This window comes from Hemitrygon akajei, unplaced genomic scaffold (assembly GCF_048418815.1).
Source record: "Hemitrygon akajei unplaced genomic scaffold, sHemAka1.3 Scf000047, whole genome shotgun sequence".
Taxonomy (NCBI): Eukaryota; Metazoa; Chordata; class Chondrichthyes; order Myliobatiformes; family Dasyatidae; genus Hemitrygon; species Hemitrygon akajei.
The window spans coordinates 4,423,122-4,447,984 of NW_027331933.1; the positions used below are offsets into that span (position 1 = coordinate 4,423,122).

At 43.3% G+C, this 24,863-nt stretch overlaps 2 non-coding genes across 2 annotated transcripts; one reads left to right on the forward strand and one right to left on the reverse strand.

Moving 5' to 3' along the window:
* Positions 1–22,771: 22,771 nt before the first annotated feature.
* On the reverse strand, positions 22,772–22,853 carry trnas-gcu (transfer RNA serine (anticodon GCU)). Its single transcript has one exon. It is a non-coding gene; the product is annotated as a tRNA-Ser (tRNA).
* Positions 22,854–23,732: 879 nt separating this feature from the next.
* Positions 23,733–23,824, forward strand: trnar-ucg (transfer RNA arginine (anticodon UCG)). The gene is given in 2 exon segments: positions 23,733–23,769; positions 23,789–23,824. It is a non-coding gene; the product is annotated as a tRNA-Arg (tRNA).
* Positions 23,825–24,863: the final 1,039 nt, after the last annotated feature.

Genomic DNA, 24,863 nt, shown 5'->3' on the forward strand with positions numbered 1-24,863 from the left:
CCACGTAGTAGTAACGTGTATCCTCTGAGGTTATCTGCCGAACGTGGAATTGGGCTTCTGCTTGCTGGAACCATAGGTGAGGTCGCAGCGTCCAGAAGCTTGGCAGTGTCAACGAAACCGCGTGAACAGATGCGGCGTCGGTCATCTCCGGTCCAAAATCGTTTGGACCGTCGGGGTCACCAATTGTAGCGGTGTGCTACACGCAGCGCTAAAATAACGACACGGAGTCGGTAAACTGCAGTCAAAGTTAAAGTTTATTTGAACTTCGTAGCCTTGCTTTTAAAGCCTCACTCAATCCGCCCTCCCCCGCGCGGATGCTTCGAGGGGCACGTACTGACACCCCCTCAGGCTTTCTCCCTTTGTTGCCACCTAGCCTTTGTGTTGGCTAATTGTGAGCCGGTTCGAGTGTGCTAGTAAGTGGGTCGCCACACTATATTCCTATTGTACGTTTATTTAGATAGATAGATAGATACTTTATTCATCCCCATGGGGAAATTCAACTTTTTTCCAATGTCCCATACACTTGTTGTAGCAAAACTAATTACATACAATACTTAACTCAGTACAAAAAATATGATATGCATCTAAATCACCATCTCAAAAAGCATTAATAATAGCTTATTCAATTTAGTAAGTGCAAAGGGGATAAAAGCCTCTAAAATAGAAGCCAATGAAAACTCCTGTACAGACTCACGCTCAAGGTTCATCCATCCTGGACACTGAATTTCATCCAACTCTTGTGTCCAAAACATTAAATATCGAATATTAATTGCCCAATAATAAAATCTAGGATCCGCCTTCCTTTTTTGACTTCTGTAAATATTTCTTCCTTAAGCAGGAATTTCTATTCTGCCGTATATATTAAGACATTTTAGAATCAATAATATCAAAAAGAAAAATTTAGGGATAAAAATTGATATTGCATAAAATAGATACAGAAATTTAGGTAAAATAATCATCTCAATAGCATTAATGTAACCAATCAAGGATAAGGACAATGGGGACCATTTAGTAAACAATTGTTTAACATGATCAATTCAGGGTAAGCATTAACTTTAAATAAATCGTTGTGATTCTTAGTAATATTAACACCCAAATAAATAAAATAATCAGCAATCAATCTAAATGATGACTGTCTATACATTGAGACTTGCATATTTAATGGATAAAGCACACTTTTATTAAGATTCAATTTATAGGCAGAAAAACTACTAAACTGAGGAAGTCGTGTTATTACTGCAGGAATGGATTTCTCTGGATTAGAAATATATAGTGACAGGTCATCTGCATATAGCGATACTTTATGCGTCCTATTCCCATGAATAAAACCAAATATGTTGGGTGAATCATGAATAGCAATTGCCAAGGGCTCCAGGCCAATATCTGATAGTAAGGGGCTCAAAGGACAGCCTTGTCTAGTACCTTGAAAAAACCTAAAGAAAGGGGACCTCTGATTATTAGTGAAAAAGACGCCAAAGGTATATGATATATCAATTGGATCCAAAATATAAATTTTGGGCTAAAATTATCAAATATAGTAAAAAGAAAATTCCCATTCAAGTGTATCAAACGCCTTCTCGGTGTCGAGCAAGAAAACACATTTTGGAGTCTTAGATAAAATAGTGTATACAATGTTCATTAATCTCCAAACATTAAAATGTGAATAATGATTTTTAATAAATCCTGTCTGATCCTCGGGGACAATTTGTCGCAATACCTTCTTCAATCTAATTGCTAATATTTTAGAAAGGATTTTAGATTCCGCATTCAACAAAGATAGAGATCTGTATGATGCACATTCAGTGAGATCTTTATCATTTGTAGGAATTAAAAAAATAGATGCTTCATAAAAGGATTGTGGTAATTTACCTATAAATAAAGCATCTTTAAAATTTTTACCTAACCAGGAGAAAGTAAATCAGAAAAAGATTTGAAAAATTCAGCAGTATACCATCCAGACCAGGTGCTTTACCAGAATTCATTGAATAAATTGCTTACTTCTTCTTCAGTAATGGGTGTGTCTAATACTAAACGTTCATTAACTGATATTTTCAGAATATTTAATTTCTTTTAAAATTCATGCATTATGGTAGAATCATCAGGAAATTCTGATTGTATAAATTGGTATAAAATTCTTGAAAAGATATGTTAACTTCACCATGGACCGTCAAAATACCTTCCCGTTTGCAAACCCTATTAATCTGAAGTTTCGCCAAATCACTTTTAATTGGTTAGCCAATAATTTTCCCGATTTATTACCATATTGATAAAATTGACTCTTAGTTTTAAGTAACTGATTTTCAATCGGGGATGTTAATAACAAATGATGTTGCATCTGAAGTTCAATTCTCTCTTTATAAAGATTTAAAATGGGAGCAAAAGAATATTTTCTATAAATTTCTTTAATATTATTAACCAATGTACGTATTTCATTATGAATTTGTTTTTTCAATCCAGCAGAGTATGAAATAATTTGCCCTCGGATATATGTTTTAAAGGTATCGCATAATATCCCACTGAAAATTTCTTCCATTGAGTTAGTTGAAAAGAAAAAGGCAATCTGTTCTTTAGTAAAATTAACAAAACTTATGTCCTGAAGTAAAATAGAGTTGAACCACCATTCATCATAGGATTCAGACAACAATTAAAATCTCCACCCATTATTACCATATATTCATTTAAATTGAGAAAAAATACAAAAAAGTGCTTAAAGAATTCAAGATAGTCAGTATTTAGTGCATAAATATTAACCAAAACTAATTTATCGTTATAAAGTTAACCAGTGACTAATAGAGATCTACCATATGGGTCTGAAATTGTATCATAGTGAACAAATGAGTTCCAGGAGTCTAGAAAAAAGAAACACCTTTCACCTTAGTCAATGAGTGAAACTTCCTCACATGAGCCTCCTGCGCAAAGATAATCTGAGCATTCAGTCTATGAAAAACTCTAAAAATCTTCTTCCATTTAATTGGATGATTCAAACCATTCGTATTCCATGAAACAAAATTAATAATGCCAAAATAATTAATGATATCCATTTTCCTTAAATAAATAATGTAGTATGTAAAGGGTTAACCATATTGCATAGGAAACTCACGAATCAGGAAGAGGGAAAGTTTAAAGAAGAACCGGAAGTTATGACAATACACACATTTTTGTAGCTTCAATTCAGCACAAAAGAAAAATACTAGACTAAAAATAGCCCTAGCCCTCACCCACAAAGACCAAAAACCTGGCCAATAGACAGCCAGAGAACTATCTAAGAACCTCTCTACCCCCATCTCCCATGAGGGAAAATCTCCAAATTACAAAAAAAATAAACAAACCACCCATAGTCAAAAAATTACGAGGAATGTCAAACACATTTCAGAGAAAATAGCCTATTTCAGACCATTTTAAAAGACGAGGTCTTTAAAAATGACACAAAATACAATCTTAATAATATTTCAAGAAAAAAGAAATAATCAGCAAATCAGAGTCTTAATAATTTTCAAAAGCAAACAATTAAAAATAAAAAAAGTTAAACAATGAAGGTAAAAGAAAGGAACTTTAACATGGAAACATAATAAACATCCGAACGTCAAAACACAGTACGACTGTAATCAACCCAAGGGCAAAGTTCTAAAGTGTCCAAATCTATAAGCTGGTTGTTATCTAAGAAACCAGATATACACAGTCATAAAGGAACGGTAACTTTCATAGACATCCAAACTCAAATACTGATCTTGAAAATATTAGACATCTGCGTTCAAGCTTAGATCTTCGAGAAATTGTTTTGCTTCATCCACGGATTTAAACCATTTAAATGATTTATGAGGCAGAGCAACCGTTAGGTGAAAGGGATATAACAAAGCCGGATGAAGATTCCTCTGATACAATTCTGACATCACCATTTTAAAATGCGATCTTTCTTGCATCACTTCAGGACAACAATCTTCAACAAAATGAAACTTAAGATTCTCATGCTCAGTAACTCCTTTCTGATGAGCAATCCGAATGAATTGCTCCTTAGTATTCACATAGTGAAATCGAAGAATTACATGACGCGGTTTTAACCCTTTTGATGGTTTTGGTTTCAGCGCCCGATGTGCGCGGTCGAGCGCAGGAAGAGAAGAGAAAACCTCTGAGCCAAAGACCTCCATTGAGAATTGAGAAAAAAACTGAGTAAGATCCCGGCTTTCAACGTACTCACTGAGTCTATTATTCGCAAATTCAGTCTGTGGCTTCGACTCTCCAAATCAATAATCTTGACTTTATTCTGCTCCAATGTGTGAGTGGTCGAAGTTCATTTCTTTTCCAAAGAATTCAATTTATGATCTCTCTGTTTCCAGCTGTAATAAGCGCTGAAATTTGTCGCTGCTGTTTTTCATTCTTCTTTTCAAGTGTTGCCAACCTACCTTCACTCTCCTTTAACCATACTTCCAAGGTAGTAAACCTTTCATCAAGTTTTTCATCCAAAAGATTCGAGATAGCCTGTAAAGCAAGTTGAAACTTTTTTAGTCTGTTCAAAGACATCTTCTTTCTTTCCATTTCCATCACCGGTTTCCTTGCCTTCAGCTAATGCTTTTCTTCCTCTGTAAGCCATTTTGGTCGATTAAAATTCAAATTCAAACATATAAAAGTGTTATAAACACTTTTTAAAAAAGATATTAAAGGGGTGGTAAGTAAATTTAAAATGAGCGGAACAAAGCCCTAAAGCTACCTACTCCATGTAGCGCCTCCAAGACAGTCTTTTACCTAATGTAGCCTAACGCGCACATTCCCAAAACTGTAACTATGCTTCGCGGCAACACAGACTGCAAGAACTGTGATTGGTCCACTTGGCAGCAGCCAGTTTCCTCCTCTGCATGTCCTGTCGCTTCGAATTTGGAAAGTGGAAGAAATCGAGGAGAGGTTAAGTGAGGAAGTCAGAAAATATGTACATTTGCAAGACTCTTCACCGGCACACAATAAACACTTGAAAATGGCATCAAATTCGTGCAAAGAAATTTCCACAATCATCGGTTTGGACGTTGTGGACTGCACAAAGTAATGGAAAAACTTCTCTCATTCCTGCGCTGCAGTAATCTCAATAAAAGTAACTCTTGTTCAACATCTATTAGCTCCAACTCCAACAAGATGAACTCAGCAGTCGCCATCGTTCCCAACTCAACACGAGTCAATGCAACACAGTAGCATAGAACCCAAACGCCAACTAGCATTTTGGCAGAGTGACACAGGCACACGAACACACAAGTAGAAATGCTCACAATGGCATAGCGTCTACGCAGAGGTATAATTCAGGCTTCAGCCGGTGAATGGCTTCTCCCCAGTGTGAACTCGCTGATGTACCTTCAGTTGATATGACAGTGTGAATCCCTTCCCACAGACTGAGCAGGTGAATGGCCTCTCCCCTGTGTGAACTGACTGGTGTGCTTTTAGTTGGGATGACCCAGTGAATCCCTTCCCACAGTCTGAGCAGGTGAATGGCCTCTCTCTGGTGTGAACTAGCTGATGTGCCTTCAGATGACATGACTGAGTGAATCCCTTCCCACATTCTGAGCAGATGAATGGCCGTTCCCCAGTGTGAACTCTCCGATGTACCTTCAGTTCAGATGATGTGGTGAATCCCTTCCCACAGTTTGAGCAGGTGAATGGCCTCTCTCCAGTGTGAACTCTCTGATGTAGCTTCAGTTTAGATGAGCAAGTGAATCCCTTCCCACAGTCCGAACAGGTGTACGGCCGCTCCCCGGTGTGAACCCGCTGGTGAGCCATTAGGGTGTATGACTGAGTGAATCCCTTCCCACAGTCTGAGCAGGTGAATGGCCTCTCCCCACTATGAACTGACTGGTGTCTCAGTAGCTGAGTTGACAAAATGAATCCCTCCCCACAGTACAAACAGGTAAACAGCCTCTCCCCAGTGTGAACTGACCTGTGTGCTCGTAGGTGGGCTGACTGAGTGAATCCCTTCCCACACTCTGAGCAGGTGAATGGCCGCTCCCCAGTGTGAACTCGCTGATGTACTTTCAGTTTAAATGACTGAGTGAATCCCTTCCCACAGTCTGAGCAGGTGAATGGCCTCTCTCCAGTGTGAACTCTCTGATGTGCCTTCAGTTCAGATGACTGAGTGAATCCCTTCCCACAGTCTGAGCAGGTGAACGGCTTCTCCCCAGTGTGAACTCTCTGATGTACCTTCAGTTCAGATGACCGAATGAATCCCTTCCCACAGTCTGAGCAGGTGAATGGTCTCTCTCCAGTGTGAACTCTCTGATGTACCTTCAATTCAGATGAACAAGTGAATCTCTTCCCACAGTCTGAGCAGGTGAATGGCCTCTCCCCAGTGTGAACTCGCTGATGTACTTTCAGTTGGCATGACCAAATGAATCCCTTCCCACAGTCCGAGCAGGTGAACGGCCGCTGCCCGGTGTGAACTCGTTGGTGAGCTTTTAGGGTGGATGACCGAGTGAATCCCTTCCCACAGTCTGAGCAGGTGAATGGCCTCTCTCCAGTGTGAATTCTCTGATGTGCCTTCAGTTCAGATGACTGAGTAAATCCCTTCCCACAGTCTGAACAGGTGAACGGCTGCCCCCCAGTGTGAACTCTCTGATGTACCTTCAGTTCAGATGACCGAATGAATCCCTTCCCACAGTCTGAGCAGGTGAAAGGTCTCTCTCCAGTGTGAACTCTCTGATGTACCTTCAGTTGGTATGACCAAGTGAATCCCTTCCCACAGTCCGAGCAGGTGAACGGCCGCTGCCCGGTGTGAACTCTTTGGTGAGCCATTAGGGTGGATAACCGAGTGAATCCCTTCCCACAGTCTGAGCAGGTGAACGGCCGCTCCCCGGAGTGAACTTGCTAGTGAACCATTTGCTCAGATGACCGAGTGAATCCTTCCCCACAAATTCAGCAGATGACCAGCCTCTGCCCGGTGTGAACTGACTGGTGTGTCCACAGGTGGGAAGACCGACTGAATCCCTTCTCACACACAGAACAGGAGAATGGCCTTGTCCCAGTGTCAACTTGGTGATGTCCCTTCAGATGAAATGTCCAACTGTATCCATTCCCACTGTCTGAGCAGATGAATGGGTTCCTCACCTGTTAAAATGACCGGTGTGCCAGTCGTTCAGATGATTGAGTGAATCCCTCCCCACAGTCTAAGCAGGAAGGATGATCGAGTGAATCCCTTGCTCCACTTCTTATGTATCTGGACAGAGACAGCAAAACTGGTGTTTTGCGTTCAAGATTCCCGTAGACAAATTCCTTGCCATTTTTAACCTGTAAAAAGATTTACAAAATCCATCAATGGGTTTAGGACAACATTTCAGATGAGATCACTTGAGTTGCCAAGGTGTGATCTGGCATCACACTGTTACAGTGAGGTTCAACCCAAGTTGGAGAGAGAAATTGTCTTCTAACTGTGCACAGTGCTGGTATCTGGAATGACCATCAAACTCTCCGATGTTCTTCCTGTCTCTATAAGAATGGGGCATTTCTGCCATCTCCCAGCTGTGACCTGGCTCAGTTTGGAGAGACATTGGTATTATCCCTGTTCCCACTGAGCTGCATGGGTTCCTGGCCCCACAGTAACTGAAACAGTGTCAGTCAAATAGCGGGCAGTGCATTCCATGCACCCACAATTCTCTGTGTAAAAAACTTACCCCTGACATCCCCTCGGTATCTATTTCCAAGCACCTTAAAACTCTGCTCCCTCGTATTAGACATTTTAGCCCTGGGAAAACAAACCTCTGGCTATGCACACGATCAATGCCCCTCATCATCTTATACACCTAAAAAAGGCTCTAAACATAAACAAGGAAATTACACATTGCTTTGAGGATTTGTTAGTATAGAATATCATGAGAGTATAGATAGGGTAAATGCAAGCAGCTTTTTCCACTGAAGTTGGGTGGGATGACAACCAGAGTTCATGGGTCAGTGGGGAGGGTGAAAATTTAATGGGAACATTTGGAAAAGCTGTTTACTGAAATGATCGTGAGAGTGTGGATTGAGATGCCGGCACAAGTGGTGAATATGAGCACGGTTTCACCATTTAAAAGAAGTTTGGATGGGAGCTTGGAGAGTAGGGGTATGGATGTGTGTAAAAAGGGCCCAAAGAATATCGGGGACCAAATTCACCACAACCACAAACTGTTCCTGCTGTCACCATCCAGGAAATTGTACCACAGCAAAAGGACCAACAGGCTCTGGGACATCATCTTCTACCAGGCCATCAGACTGATTAATTGATTTCTATGTTTTCTTGACTGTCCTATTTACAAACTAATTATTATAAATCAATTTAAATTACACATTGCACATTTAGATGGTAACATAACGTAAATATTTCTACACCTCATCCATATGAAGGATGTATATAATAAAGTCAATTCAATTCACGATCTCCACTATCTGTTCTGTCTTTCTGGCTCCCATTCCCCCTACAACTTACTTTAACCATATCAGCACCACCCCCCCACTACCTCTAGTAAGCCTTACCACTAAGATATTTAGTTGCCTGTTGTTCTGTTCCCCTAACTAACAAATCCACTTAACAGCCCTTTGACTTTCCTCCCCCCAACAGTTTCTAAAGTGTTCCACCCATTGTTGTAGGGCATGGTCACGAGAGTACTCTCGATGGCTATTTAACCTCATTCCCCTTCCTGACTCTCAACCAGTTTCCTATGTCCTGCACCTTGGGTGCAACTCACTTCTCTTCATGTCATATCTATCACCCCCTCCAACTGCTGGATGATCTGCAATTCACCCATTTCAAGATCCAACTCCTTAAAGTGCAGGATTACAAGCTGCAGCTGGATGCACATCTTGTAGGTGAGAGCATCAGGGACACTGGAGGTCTCCCCTCCTTCCCTCCAATATCCCCTCTAATTTGTAATATCCAGTGTGCAGATAAATCTTGTACTGTGCATTTTTTTTACCCAGTGACAAGATGTGCACAGTGAATTTTATATGGAGAGTTATTCATTTTCACAGCTAGCAAATCACTGTCAATAGGAACTTTGATCTCCTCTGGGTTTGATCCAGTTCATCTGCACTCTCACACAAACTATGTAGCAGGCCTGTAATGGATAATGAAGGATTTTCTCACCAAAGCTTTTGTATATTGTCCATATGTGGTTTGCTCACTAAATTACGCTTTAAAGAGTCAGATTTCCAAATATCACTCCACTTCTTCCCACTTGCAAATTCTCGGGCAACTTTTGCAGCACCACAATGCAACAGGTATCACCAGTTTCTGTACTGTACATAAATATTTCCCCTGAACCCTCCCCCAGGTGACTGATGGTGGTGAACGCATTGATGGCAATGCCAATGAATACGAAGGGAAGGGCAGTAGTCTGTCTCACTCGATTCTGGCACATTTGTGATGTGAAAGCCACTTGTTGCCCAGGGCAAAGGTGTTTGATATCATTATGTACCCAGACAGAATTGGACAAAACATGTTCTCACCGGTAGAAAAGCCCAGAGCAAGAGGAGGTAGAACAAGCAACACACACAAAATGCGGGAGGAACTCAGCAGGCCAGGCAGCATCTATGGAAAAGACTACTAATGCTGAGTTCCGCCGACATTTTGTGTGTGTTGCTTGGATTTCCAGCATCTGCAGTTTTTCTCTTGTTAGTGATTGGAGGTAGAACAAAGGTGATTTTCTCAACAGCCGAGATAAAAGATTTTGTTCCCTTTCTCCGAGTTCCTAATCCTTGCATTTAGATAGCTGGAGCTCAGCTCTGTCTGAGAGATCCATCGGACCCCATTCCCTCATGAGCCGGAAGCTCCCCGGGGCCCGTGTACGGATCGTGGGGCTGAGAGACAGGGAAGAGAGCAGGACTGTCCCAGGATTGCGGGTCACGGTGTTGGGATTTCACAGGAATTACCCGAAATCGGTGTTTAAGATAAAATGTCAGAGGATCGCTCTTACCTGCTCTGATATTTCCAAGGCCTTCAGTGTACTGCGCGCATGCGTGAAACTCGGAGATGTCACAGCGCTGACGCCTGCGCATTTCATCGGTGTTTCAACGCTGGTCAAACTTTTTCCGCGCAGGTCCTTATGGGTAGTGAGTGTGCCATTAAACATTTCTGCAAGCAGCGGTTCAATGTCCGTACCTCATTTTTTTTTCTTGTGTGTACAGAAAAATCTGCAGCTGTTTTAACGCAGAATGTGGCTTCCAGAAACAATATACTCAATATCAACGTGTATCTCATAACAGCGACGGTGGTAGATTCGGATACTATAGGGTCTTTTAAGAGACTCTTAGATAGGTACATGGAGCTTAGGTCAATAGCTGGCTATGCGGTAGGATAATTCTAAGCAGTTTCTAGAGTAAGTTACATGGCTGGCACAACAGCGTCTGTAATGTGTTGTAGATTTATATGTTTCCATGAAATTCAAGGGAAATCTCCTACCCCATGGAGTGGTGACTAGTTGCAACCTGTCATCTCTGGGAGAGCGAGAGAGGAACGGCAGGGGTAGATGTACTGATATGGAACAGAAACATGGGCAGCGACCAGATCGGCCGAGTTGCCTCTCTAGTGTACATTGTGAATACCTGAGACACGGTATTTGATACAAAACTGATTTATCTTTCACAGATCCACAATATTAAACACCAGTCTAGTTTAAGGCTAACATCAGCAGAACAGACTCCTCCAATGCTCAGTGACCAGGGTTCAGTCCTGGGTGCGATGAGCAGCCGCAAGAACTGCAGAATCTGACAGTAACAGTCCCTCATGAACCTGCAGCTGCCTTCAGTCACCGTGATGGTTAAACATTTAACACGGAGCTGATTTGAACTTGCTCCCTGATGTGAAGTTGCTGGTGTTGCAGCCGCTGGGGTGATTGAGTAAAACTCTTTGCTCACTCCGGACAGAAATGTGGCCTCTATTTATTGTGAACTCACCGGAGCATCACAAGGTGGGTTAACTGAATGAGTCTCTTCACACACACGGAGCAGGTGAACGGCCGCTCCCCAGTGAGAAGCTGTTGATGTATCTGCGATGGCCGACTGAATCCCTTCCAAAATGAGAGACAATGATTGACATTTCACTGCTGTTAACGTCATGGCGACATATCCAATCAGATCCCGAATATGGACACGTGTTCGGGCTCTCCTTGTACAGAGTGGGGCGTTGTCTTCTCCAGCATCTCCGCCTCCACATTCAAGAATCGGCGGCATTCAAGCGCTGGTGAACTGACAGATAGAGCGGACATAACGTGATGTTGTGTTTGTGATTCCCATACACAAATCCTTTGCCTTTTCTACACTGTTAAAAGTTTACAAAGCAAGTCAGTGGGTGAAGGACAACATTTCAACTCAGATAATTTTAGTCTCCATGGTGCCTTCTGATAAAAAAAAAGTCACAACTCTAAACAATTTGGACGAACAAGACTTCATCTTCTAACTGGCCACAGTTCCGGCATCAGGCACAACATCAAACTCCCTGCTTCCCTCTCTGTATCAAAATGGATCACTCCTCCCCTTCATCAGTCTGTGACTTGTCTCAGTTTGTCTGTCTCCTTCGCATTCTGAGCATGCGCCACACACCTACTGAGATCACATTTTATTTACACGGTTGCGACTAGAGACTTTCTGATTATTATGTCCCTCCTGGCATTTGACGGTGGTAAACTCAGTGTCAGCAATGGTATGGATCCTCAGGAGTAGGTGAATAGGCTTTTTAGTTGGAGATCGATAAACTGCCGGTAGTGTGTGTCTGGATGAGTGGGTCGTTTTCAGACTGGAAGGAGGTAGCGTTTGGAGTACCCCAGAGATCAGTCCCTGACCACAGTTGTTCACAGTTTAATGTCCTGGCGGAGGCAGCGAGATGTGAGATGTCCCAGTCTGCTGGTGACGCAGAAAGAGTGGAGTTGGGGGAGGGGAGGCTATTCACATGCAATTTCGCAGCTTTGCAATCAGTACATAGTGCACGGTGGGGCTGCAGTGGCGGGTTCCAATCTGCTAATTAGATTTGCTGACGGCACTACATTGATCGGCCGAATCCCAAACAATAACGAGGCAGCGTATAGAGAAGAAGTCATCACCCCGACACAGTGGTGTCAAGAAAACAACCTCTCCCTCATTGTGACAAAAACAAAGGAGCTGGTTGTGGATTACAGGAGGAATGGAGACGGGGATCAAATTCAACATTTCGAAGTCTGTTACTGACACAAAATGCACATTTTAATATTGATCATGACACAATGTATTTTAAATATCGTTAGACATAAAACATATTTATAGATTGTTACTGACAGAGACTCATATAACTTGTGTTCCGTGTGTTATATGAATGTATTTGCCTGTGATGCTGCCACAACTCAGTGTTTCTCTGTCCCTGTACCTTCCCGTACTTGTGCACTTGGCAATAAATTCAACAGGACCTGAGAAATCTCAGTGACATTTGATTAGTGATGATCATCTTGGCAGCTCGGTAGGTCGAATGTATGAGACAGTACACTGTTAAATGCAAAACCCTGAACAGTGTTGATGATCAGAGGAATCTTAGACTCCAAGTTCATCGCTCCCTGGGAGAGACTGCACAGATTGATCGGGTGGTTAAGAAGGCAAATGGCATGGTTGTCTTTATCAGTTGAAGCATTGAGTTCAAAAGTCGGGAAGTTGTGTTGCGGCTGTTACGAGCCTGCGGTCGTACTGTGACTGTTTCTTTAAGAGCGCCAGCGTTAGGAGGCGGGGCTATGACGTCAGTCACAGGCTGACAGCGCTGACTGTGGACTGAACCATAAGAGAGAGAGAGCGATCTGCAGACAGGCAGTCGGCCAGTCTAAAGAGAGAGAGAGAGAGAGAGAGACTGGAAATGCTGATCGCTTCAGTTAGTCGCAGCTGAGGCTTGGAACTCTCCTATGCCCACAAGAGTGGGTTGATCATCGGTACACGGAACCACAACGAACGCGTGTGGCCGTCACTTCGTATAATCCATAGGAGTGGATTTTGGAATGTCTTGTGTTAACCCTTGCCTGGGTATGTTGTGTGGTTAACCCTGGAAGACGGTATTCCTGTGACAGGTCACTTTCGCTGATAACTCGTATGTGGACGGATTCAACGGATAAGAACGTCGTCGGCGGTTATTTTAAAGTAACGGCCTTTTCTCTACGTTTCGCCCTGGATTACAAATATCTCTGTCCCATCATTTATTCCGTGGATTACTGAACTTTCCTACTTTACCATCTCAAGTCTCTAAGATTTGTTCCCTCACGCTCGATAGTCTGGGAATTATATTTACACATATATACACTTAACTCTGTTAGTTTCCTTTATTTCGTTAAGTTACTATATTATTAGTAGATACTAATAAAGAGAGTGGTTTTAACATCAAAACCAGACTCCAGTGTGAACTCTATTGCTGCTGGTTCGTTTCTAAAACGTTTCAGTTCGTGACACAGTTTTATAAAAGTGGTTAGACCGCATCTGGAGTGTTTCATAAAGTTCTGGTTGCCCCCATTCTCGGAAGGATGTCGGGGCTTTGGACAGGGCGCAGAAGAGTTTTACCAGGACACTGCCTGGATTAGAGGGCATGAGCTATAACGAGAGGCTGGACAAACCAGTGTTGTTTTCTCCAGAGCGGCGCAGGCTGGGGTGAGACTGGATGGACGTTTATAAGATTACGAGAGGAATAGATAGTGTGGAGAGACGATGTGTTTTTCCTGGGGGTTGAAATGTCTAATACATTTAAGGTGAGAGGAGATCTGAGCGGCAAGTTTGCTTCTTTCCACAGACTAATGAGTAACTGGACATCTGTCTGGGGTGGGAGACCGAAGAGGTCATGTCTTCCCGTTTCCTGTTCACGTTTTTCCGCAGATCTGCAGCATCTGCGGGTCACTGCTCTACGTGTACGTGTAGCTTCATCTTTCCCCCTTCAGGCAAGTCAGTGAGATCCGGATCTGTCACGTCTTCTCGTTGTGGTGGACAATATGTTTCTTTTTCTGCAATAGTTTCAGCATGTTTCATTTCACTGTTTTCACCTGCTGAAGTGCAGCCAATGTTTCTGGTTGTCTGACCCACTTATGTGAGAATTTAGCTTTTTGTATTTATCTGAGCTTCTCACAAATGTCTACAGTTCAGTTAAGAATCACTCCACGACTTCCAAAGCAACAACCCGGTCAGTCAAATAGTCGACACAACTAAAATAGTTTATTACATCTTTTTTCATTTTGTACTACTTATATAATTTAACTATGTAATAATTATATTCTTATATTAAATCACAATTGTTAAAATCTATGGTTATGAATTAGGTTCTACTGCTGCCACAGAGACAACGAATTTCATGACATATGCCGGTGCTATTAAACCTGATTCTGATATTGATATGGGAGACCCACCACCGGTCACCTGATCCCAGTTACTGCAGATCATAATGCGAGATTGAAGCCTTTTCTATTTATTTGCATTCCTCAGAAATGAGAACAGTCCAGTTTCCCTCTGTGGTTCCAGAGAAGAAGCTCAGTCTGTCTAATATTTCCACACAATTAAAACGGGGAATTTGTTTATTCTTATCACGTACTGAGCTACAGTGAAAATCTTGCCTGATGTACTATCCACACAGATAGATACATTACAACAGTACATTGCTACAGAGAAAGTGCTGTGCAGATTGACATATGGTGCAGGGTCACGTCGAGTTACATTGTGAGGTCGAGTCCATTTTATCATTCATTTGGCTTATAACTGCAGACCGGAAGCCGTCCCTCGGTCTGGTGTTACGCACTTTAAGTCTTTCGTATCTCTCCGCCAATGTGGGAGCGGATTTGCAGCAAGAATGTCCAGGTTATGAGCTTCTTTGTGCACATGGCCTGCTTTTCCGAGGGAGGGGAAGTGTAGGAAGAATCCATGGACTGGAGGCTTGTTTCTCTGATGTTCTCTGCTCTCCAAAGTTCTCTGCAGTTCCTTGCAGTCATCGGCAGAGCAGTAGCCATACAAAGGCATGAGGTATCCACAAGGAGCTCAGAGACCTCGGCCTTCACCCTGCCTTGTGTAGCTGGATCCTGGACTTCCTGTCAGATCGCCGGCAGGTGGTAAGAGTGGGCTCCATCTCCTCTGTCTCTCTGACCCTCGGCACACATACCCTTGGCCCCCTTCTTTACTCTCTGTGCACCCATGACTTGTGTTGCCACCCACAGCTCCAATCTGCTAATTAAATTTGCTGACAGCACTACATTGATTGGCCTAATCTCAAACAAGAAATTTCAATCAAATGCCTCCTGACAAGGCTCGGTCCAAACAAACTTTTCACTCTTCTTCAGGAGATTAGTCTGAGGAAGAGCGATACCAGCAAAGTTCTTACAGAACTTACGATAATATCCATCCATTCCCAGAAACCTTTAAAGAGCCTTCTCAGCAGTCAGAATAGGAACTTGAGAAATTGCCTGGACTTTTGCCCGAACAAGAATCAACTTGCTTTGACCTACAACATAGCCAAGACAGGTCACAGTGGCATGGCCGTATTCACTCTTAGCTAAGTTAACTGTCGGGCTGGCCTGGGAAAGCCTGTCAAACAGCTTTTCTGCTGCAGAGATATGCTCTTTCCAAGTGTCACTCCCTGTGATTAAGTCATCAATATAGGCACCTGTGTTCTAACCCTCGAATTACAGAATCAATCATTCTCCAGAATGTTCCTAGAGCATTCTTCATTCCAAATAGCAAAACATCGTATTCATACAACCCAGAAGGTGTCACAAATTCAGAAATGTCTTTACCTCTGTCTGTCAATGGAACACACCAATACCCTTTCAACAGATCAATCTTTGTAAGAAATTAGTGTTTCCAACCTTTATTGATGCAATCATCCACTCTAGGGATAGGATAGGCATCTGTTTTTGTTACTGCATTTACCTTCTTATAATCAGTGCAAAATCTAACACTCCATTACGTTTGGGCACAATAACGCAGGGTGAGCTCCAATCTGATGCCAAAGGAGTAATAATACCACTTTCTAGCAGATATTCAATTTCTTGCTCAGCCAATTTACACTTTTCTACGTTCATGCGATATGGGTGTTGTTTAATCGGTTTGGCTTGACCGATATCTACGTCATGTACTGCGACCATGGTTTGCTTGGGAACATCGGGAAATAAATCTTTAAACTTCAGAATTAATTCCTTCAGCTGTTGTTGTTGCTTTGGCTGCAGATGAGACAACTTGTTATCAATGTTTTCTAGAACAACCGAGTTCATTAGCCTAACTGGGACCACGTTTGGCTTTTGAAAATTCTCAGACAATTCAATTACTTCATTCTCAGGGTTGCCAGATTCATAAGAATTGACAACAGCACTCACAGATGGTGCCTGCTTGTCAAAATAAGGCATTATCATATATTTGTGTACCACCTGTGTTAGTTTACATCGGTCGGGTGTTTTCATAACTTAATTCAGATCATTAATTTGAGAGACTATTTCATACCGTCTATTGAATTTCACCAGAGCTGGATTCATAAGCATTGGAGATAAGGCAAGCAGCTTATCCCGCACCTGGTATTCTTTTTCGCAGGCTCACTTATCAAACCAACACTTCCTTTTGTTTTGAGAAATCTGTAAGTTTTATTTCGCTAGACTACAGACTTGGTGTAGTTTATTCTTGAACTTCTAAACATAGTCTAACAAGTTAACATGTACATCCCCATCTATCCACTGTTCCTTTAACAAGGTCAAAAGTCCCCTTGCTCTATGACCAAACACAAGTTTAAATGGACTAAAGCCCAGTGATTCCTGTACTGAATCACATACTGCGAAAAAAAAGGAAATGTATTCCTTCATCCCAATCTTTTCCTTTTTCAACACAGTATGTCTTAATCATTGTTCTGAGGGCAGAATAGAATTTATTTAAAGCCCCTTGTAATTCCGGATGGTATGCAGACGATCCAGTTATTATCTCTACAGCGCTATTTTCCAGCAACGTTTACACTCCCATGTTTTTTTCTATATATATAACCGAAAAAACTGTATGATTGTTGATATTATTGGCGTGATACCCTTCATATTTAATCACTCCATCCCTCTCCTCTTATGACCATCTACAACGGAATCCCACCACCATGCATATCTTCAATTCACGGCTCCCCCTCCCCCCCCGCCACTTCCTGCTTTCGGCGGGGATCGCTCCCCACGCGACTCCTTTGTCCATTCATCCCTCCCCACAGATCGCTCTCCTGGCGCTTATGCTTACAAGCGGAGCAAGTGCTACACCTGCCCCTACACCTCCTCCCTCAGGGCCTTAAACAGTCCTTCCAGGTGAGGTGGGATGTACCTCACAGAAACTTCGCGCGTTGTAACTGTTCATCCATGCTCTTGTGCTAATTATAATAATAAATTCAACTTCAGCTTTGTCCCTTATATCGATATTTAAAACATCGCCCATGTACCGATCGAAGCGCCTCTTCAATGCTCCCAGTGAAGCTGACTCAACCACGTTCCCTGGCCTCATTCCTGATGCTCAGCACCTTCTAAATCTTTGCCCACTCAGCCTGAACCTGCGCCACTCATTTTGGACACACCCACACAACAAAAAAGTCTGTCAGCGACCGCCTTATATGTAACTGTAAACATTCCAATAGCTTTCATTCCCATTCATCTACGTTCAAAGGAGTAAACACTCAGCCTGGCCAAATTCATCCCATAATTCTGTCCCTCGAGACCAAGTAACATCCTTATAAAACCATTCTACAATACGACCAGTCTAATCATTTTATTCCAACAACAGAGTGAGCAAAACTCTCTTGTTTCAGTTACTGAGGAAGATTGTGAGAAAAAGAGAGGCCTGATGATGATGGGCCATTGTACAGGTGGAAATGGTCGTGGGTGAGAGCACATCACACACTGGGTTCAACATTACAGTATGGTGTTTGATCCTGCGTATGTATGCCCCCGCTCCCTCAATATCTATTATATTCCTGTATGCACATCCCAGAGTCCAACATGGGCACTCTGCTGATGTGGTGGAGTTTGTCCTGTGCACGGTCATTTTCCACAGGGAATGTTGCCATTATATTCCTAGGAACTCAGCTGGTATCTGCAGCTGTCGTGGGGCTTCTTTACACATGGAGATAGTTCCTCAAAATTCAGCTCAATACTTATTCAAAGGGTGGCTGCGTAATTCCATAAGGAGAGATGGGAAGAGATAATATAACGGCCACTTGAAAGGGGCGTGGTTAAAGGAGCTGGTGCAGATCACAAACACAGGCTGGTTCTGCTTTGTTTGAATGGGCTGTACTTGCGTGATTACATTCATTCAAATTGATTATAAATTCCTTCCCCAGGACGCAGCCCATTGCCACAGTGGATCCACTTAAGATCTTTCTTCATGCATTTTGAATTTCTTGCGGCCTATTGTACAGTGTAGCTTTCACAGGTCATTTCCCAATCAGAATGAGATATATTGTCACTGACCTGTCTGTGGTGAAAGTATTTGCGGCTGCAGTACTTACCGATGTGGTGTTTGTTACAGGAAGTTGTCAGACTAAGAAAGATGGCATCAGCATGGGAAAGACAGAGACAACATCTGGTGACAAGTCACAAGAACACTGAGCACCAGGGAGACACGAGACACTCCCGGAAACCCGGATCAAAAATAACATATTGATGCAAGACGTCAGCGTGTCAGGCAACTACTGTGTGTGGGGGAATGGACGGTGAATATTTTGTGTCCAGCCTCTTCCCCAAGCCTTTGAACAACCAATATAAATGAGACTAAGGTAAAAGAGGGACGATGGGCTGGGGTAGGCGTGAATTCCCTCTTGGATATTGCTGCTGCCCAGCCCTGTTCACTTTATCATCCTGAATGTAAATCCTCCAACCCTTCCCTCCAAGTCCCTGTGTTCCGAGTTTAGCACCCGGGATCACTCCTTCACTTTAGACAGGAACATAATAAAACAGGTGCAGCTGTCGGCCATTCAGCCCCTCAAGCCAGTCCTGATAGTCGATACTATCCATGGATCTTTACCATTTCTCAACTTCTCTCCTGTTTCAGGCCCCCATTGCTCTAAATCACTAGTCTTTGAAAATGTATCCCCTTCCTTATTATGTACAGCCATTGATCTAATCTCAGCAAACCTCTAAGGTAGAGAATTCTAGATATTCACTCTTTTCCACGAGAGGAAATTGCGATATACTTCAGTTGTCAATCGGCCCCATTATGTCCGCTTCTTGAAAGCTCTATTGCAAGTGGATGCATATCCCTTGGGTGGGTTACGTGGAGATTACACGGAATCCTCGTGATCACAGATATTTAACCCGGATGTTCCAGTTTCCTCCAACATCCCAAATATGTGTGTGATTTCGGTTTGTTTTATGTGTCGCTTTAAATGCAGGTGAGAGGTAGACTGTGCATGAGAACAAGTGGGAATGTAAGGGGAATATGAAGGGCTGGGGCATATTTAGTTTTAAAATAGACCTTGATGGCTGGCAAGGAGTTAGTAGGTTGAAGAGCCTATTTTCGTGTTGTGTATTTCTCTGCCTCCCTCTGAACATCGACCCGGCTGTGTCCTCTCAGGTTCTGTCTGGTTCAAATAGGTCAACCCTCACTCTGTAATCTTTCGCCTTTCGTTATAAGAGCACACCTTTGATCCAGGAATTCGCTGAGGTGATAGGTTCTGGATAGTCAACGTGCACGTATTCTCTCTTAAATAGGGAATTCAGAACCGTACATAGTGGTCGAGGTGTGGTTGTGTTAATACTCTGCACAGTTGTATTTCTAACCTCCAGCCTTGTTGTAATAAATACCACAGTGTTATTTGCTGCGTTAAAAGTTTGATGCACCATCATACTAATTTTTCTATATCTCACGCAAGGACATCTCAATCCCTTTGAATTTCACTTCTGTGTGATATTCTCCACTTGATGCTTCTTCCCTCACATTTTCAATCACTAACCTGCATGTGCAGACTTTTCATTTGCTCTTTATATCTATCAGTACGCAAGTTCAAATTTGCGCATTGCAACCGGCCCTCTCACCTCCTTTCAGGTTATCAGCAAACTCTCTAAGTCATGCTTACAAGTGGAAATACAGACGATGTCCGTGTCGGGTACTGACTAACCGAAGTGACGAAACCCGAGCGCGAGGCCGTGTCGAAATAACATAGAACGAGGAATGACCCAAGCTTTTATCGATTTAAGAAACTGGGCAGATCGAAATGGCCCGTGGTCGGAGTCGCAGGCGATGGACTGTTCGGCTCTGCTCGCTTCCCGGCGGGGTTTGCTCGTCTCTGTGCTGGCCTGAGGCTGTGAACTGCAACTGGTGGATTCTTGTCCGGCAGCAGTGATGCCTGACTTTGTGACTTTTCGTTATGAATACTGTTTTCGTGCTTTTATTTTTGAACGATCTCTCTCTCTCTCTCTCTCTCTCTCTCTCTCTCTCTCTCTCTCTCTCTCTCTCTCTCTCTCTCTCTCTCTCTCTCTCTCTCTCCTCTCTCTCTCTCTCTCTCTCTCTCTCCTCTCTCTCTCTCTCTCTCTCTCTCTCTCTCTCTCCACACTGCGTGTTTGACTGTCTTTTGTTTTAATGAGTTTCATTAGGTTTCTTTACCGCCTGCACGGAGACGAATCCCAAGGCTGTATAAAGTCTGCACACTCTGATAATAAATTAAAGGACAGACGCAGAGAGAGCGAAAAAGCGAAACTATTCGCCATCGCTTGTTTTGTCGACATTTACGCCAACCTTCTTGCCCCCAAGATACTGTGGAGGCATTAGTAGTGATCCTTCGACAAGCACAGTATTTTCGAATAGTATTGGGACTCAGTGTTTGGGACGATGTTGCAGTCCTTTATTAACGATGAAGTTTTGCGGCACTTCGAGGCACATCATAAAATAGGCCAAACTCAGCACGATTTCCTCAAGGAGCAATCTAGCCTGACATTGTTTGGAATTCATTGAGGAAATAACAGGCAGAATAAACAAAGGAAATACACTAAATTTTGCTTACTGGAATTTCAGTACTCGTTGACAAAGCGCAGCGCACACGTCTGATAAACAAAAGATAAACGCCCCTCATGATACGGCAGAGATACAGCCATAGATCGACGAATGGCTGTCTGGGTGGAGGCAAACAGTGAGAATAAAGAGGACTTGGCTTTCGGTTACTAGTCGGTATTAGGGCTGCACCTTTTCACAGTATATGTCAGTAATCGGGATGACGTAATTGGCTTTGCGGCAAAATCTGAGGAAAATCCAAATATCGGTTGAAAGGTCGGTGGTCTTGGGAAAGCAGAAAGTGTGCGGAAGACCTTGGACAGATGACGAGACGAGCAATGAAGTGGCAGAAGGAGTATACCGCAGGGAATTGTACGGAAATGAACTTACCTCGAAGTAATCTAGATGAATGACTATCCTCTAATCGGGACAAATCGGCAAAGAAGAGGTGTAACCGGAGTTTGGAGACTTAGTGCGGATTTTCTAAAGTCTCATTGCCAGTTTGAGACAGCAGTGAGGAAGGTAAATGCAATGTCAGCGTTTATTCCAAGAGAAATAGAAAATAAAAAAAAAACAAATGTGTAATGCTGAGCCTTTGTTAGGTTTCGGTGAGACCGCAGTTTGAATATGGTGAACGGTTTTCGTCCCTTATCTAAACCGGATGTGCCGGCAAAGGTCGGAGTCCAGAGGGCGGTCACGTAATTGATGCCAGGAAGAGAAGAGTTATATATGAGGATTATTTTAGGACCCTGGGCCTTGGTCGCTGGAATGTGGAAGAATGAGACCGGGATCTCATTGAAATCAATCGAATATTATCAGACTGAATTAGAATGGACATGGAGAGGATTTTCATGTAGTGCTAGACTCGATGGCCAGCGGGCACAAACTCAAATAAGGGCATCCAATTAGAAAAGGGACAAGAAGCAAATTCTGTAGTCAGAAAGTTATGGTTTTGTGGAATTTATTGCCACGGAAAGCCGTGAAGGGCAAGTAATTGGGTACATTTAAAGTGGAGGTTGAAGAAGTGGACAGGTAGTAAGGGAGTCAACTGTGTCGAGGAGAAGGCAGGGGAATGGAGTTGAGAGGAGTGATATGTATGACCATAAGACCATAAGACATAGGAGCAGAATTAGGCCATCTGGCCCATCGAGTCTGCTCCGCCATTCAATCGTGGCTGATCCTTTTTTTTCTCTATTCTCATGACCTCCAGTTCCCAGCCCTCTCCCCGTAACCTTTGGTGTTATGTCCAATTAAAAACTTATCAATCTCTGCCTTAAATACACCCAACGACCTGGCCTCCACAACTGGATGTGACAATGAATTTCACAAATTCACTACCCTTTGTCTAACGTCATTTCTCTCCAACTCTGTTTTGAAAGGGCACCCCTCTATCCTGACGTTGTGCCCTCCTGTCCTAGATTCTCCCACCATGGGCATCCCCCTTTCCACATCTACTCTGTCTAGTCCTTCCAATATTCGAATAGTTTCAATGAGATTCCCCTCTCATCCTTCTAAATTCCGGCGAGTACAGTCCCAGAGACATCAATCATCCTTGTGAAAGTCCTCTAGACTCTCTCCAATGCTAGCGCATATTTTTTAAACTGAGGGACCCAAAACTGTTCACAATACCCAAGGTGAGGCCTCAGCCGTGATGGAATGGCTGAGATCGGTGAGTCGAATAGCCTAATTTCGCTCCTATATCTTGTGGTATCGTGGCCAAATTTGGTGAGAAATTAATGATGAATATTGCTTTTCATGATTCGCGTAACAAATCGTCTGGCGTCCCTGTGACTAAATCTGGATGTTTTAAAGTGACAGTTTTAAAGGTGGTCCCCCCCCCCCCCCCCGATAAATATCGGTATGACGAGGGTGGGATTCGAACCCACGCGTGCAGAGCACAATGGATTAGCAGTCCATCGCCTTAACCTCTCGGCCACCTCGTCTGCTCTTCTCTCTCTTGTGTTCTGAAATTCTGTATTTATTCACAGCATTGAAAACTTCTGCTTAATGTCCACATATTTCCATGCAGATTCTCTGCCGATTGCTTTGCTCGCCGTGCTTACCAGGAATTCATGGAGGTGGATAAGGACAGTTTAGAGAGATTTGTGCCAACCACAGGAAACATTGAAATAGGCATTTTATGGACTCTGGACGCTATGGACCTGCTGTGGCATAAGTATCCATTCCCTGCTCTGTAACTCAGTGAAACTGTTTTAAGTTGTAAAATGAGATAAATTTATGTTGAATTAAATAAAATTTCAATAGCGTTGCTATCATTTTGCTCGATTTCAAGTAAACAGATACTATAGGAATTTGCCATCTGGTTCGACAATGATGATTTTCCGTGTATTGGCAAATCCAATAACCCGATGGCTACCACATTCGGTCGCGCTGAAGGCAACGTCCGCATCTGCGCAGCCGTAGATCGGAACATCCTACCGCTGAACCGACACAAACACATGGCCGCCCGGTTCTCGAATACTAAACCAACGGCTGAAATAGCTATAAAGAAATCGAGTTCCCTGTCAATAATGTATTCAATGTGGTGGACCATTGTCACTGTTTCCAATCCCAGAATATAACGCCGCTGCAAAAGACAGTGCCGTGTGCCTTTGACAATTCCTTTCTGTATGACAGAAATGGAATATTGAACAGCCCAAAGCAGGAATACATGGAGAGATATTGACACAACAATGGTCGAATGCTCACCTGGGATGAAATCACTGCAGGCGAGTACTTTTAGTTCGGTCAAGAAATCATTTTACAGGTGGAAACTCCTTGCAGCAGTCAGCATGTTCCCCTTGGCCTTGCTCACAGAATACGGCCGTGTGGCCTAATGGATAAGGCGTCTGACTTCGGTGATTGACTGGTGGAAGTCATCAGAAGATTGCAGGTTCGAGTCCTGCCACGGTCGTTTTGCCAAACTGGCGGATTCGGTTCCATTCTGTCTCTAACTCCCTGCAGCATGGTTATCTCAATTCCTTGTGGGAATTAATCGGAATACTCCACCCTCGGGGAAAACGTCATGCTTCGTGTTCGTTGTACGCAACATATAATATTATGTGTCTAGTTTGTGCAGTATTTCTGCAGACACTTGCATAAACAATTCGCTAGAGCTTCTCAGACCTTCAGGAGGAGCTGCTGCTGGGAAGGTGAAGTTTATTTCACATTCAGCTCCGTCTCCGAGCCAACCTCATCGGCGAGGATTCACCATTCACCACCCAGCACTGACGGTGCATTCTCCTGTGTCCAACACTCCTCCTCTTCTTGGACACAGCACGCTGGTTCTCTGCTTGCTCTGGGATATCTTCATCACTAATTCCCGACTAGACATCAACCGCCTCAACATCAGAAATCCTCACTTCTCCTCGAACCTTACCCTCACTGAATGCGCTGCCCTCCCAAATCTCAACCACCATCCCAAACTTACTTCAATCCCGCAGACTAAGTGCTGCTGTTGTAGAGTGACGGACTGACCTCTACCTTGCTGAGACCAGGCGGTAATTCTCGGACGCATCCTCACGCCTACACCTTGAAGAAGCCCGACTCCGGACCATCAGAGAACTGCATCCAGCCTCATCACTGAGATCATCAACTCTGGAGAACCTCCATTCACTGTGGAAAACTCATAGCTCCGTTGCCCTGAACTGCTCGCTCCTAGCACCTACTCAAATCACAAACCTGACTGTCCGGGTAAGCCCATTGTTTCTGCCTTCTCCGACCCCACTGATCCTGTGTTCTCGTAGCTCCAGCCCATCCTATGCCCCGTAATTCAGTCTCTTCCCACCCGCATTCGTAACACTTCCCGTGCACTCGATCAACTCGCTGACTTTCAATTCCCTGACTATGACCACCTCACTTTTTCAATGGATTTCCAGCCCCCCATCAAGAGGGCCTTAAAACTCTCCACATTTCTCAAGGAAAGATCCAACCAGTTCCGCTCTATCACCACC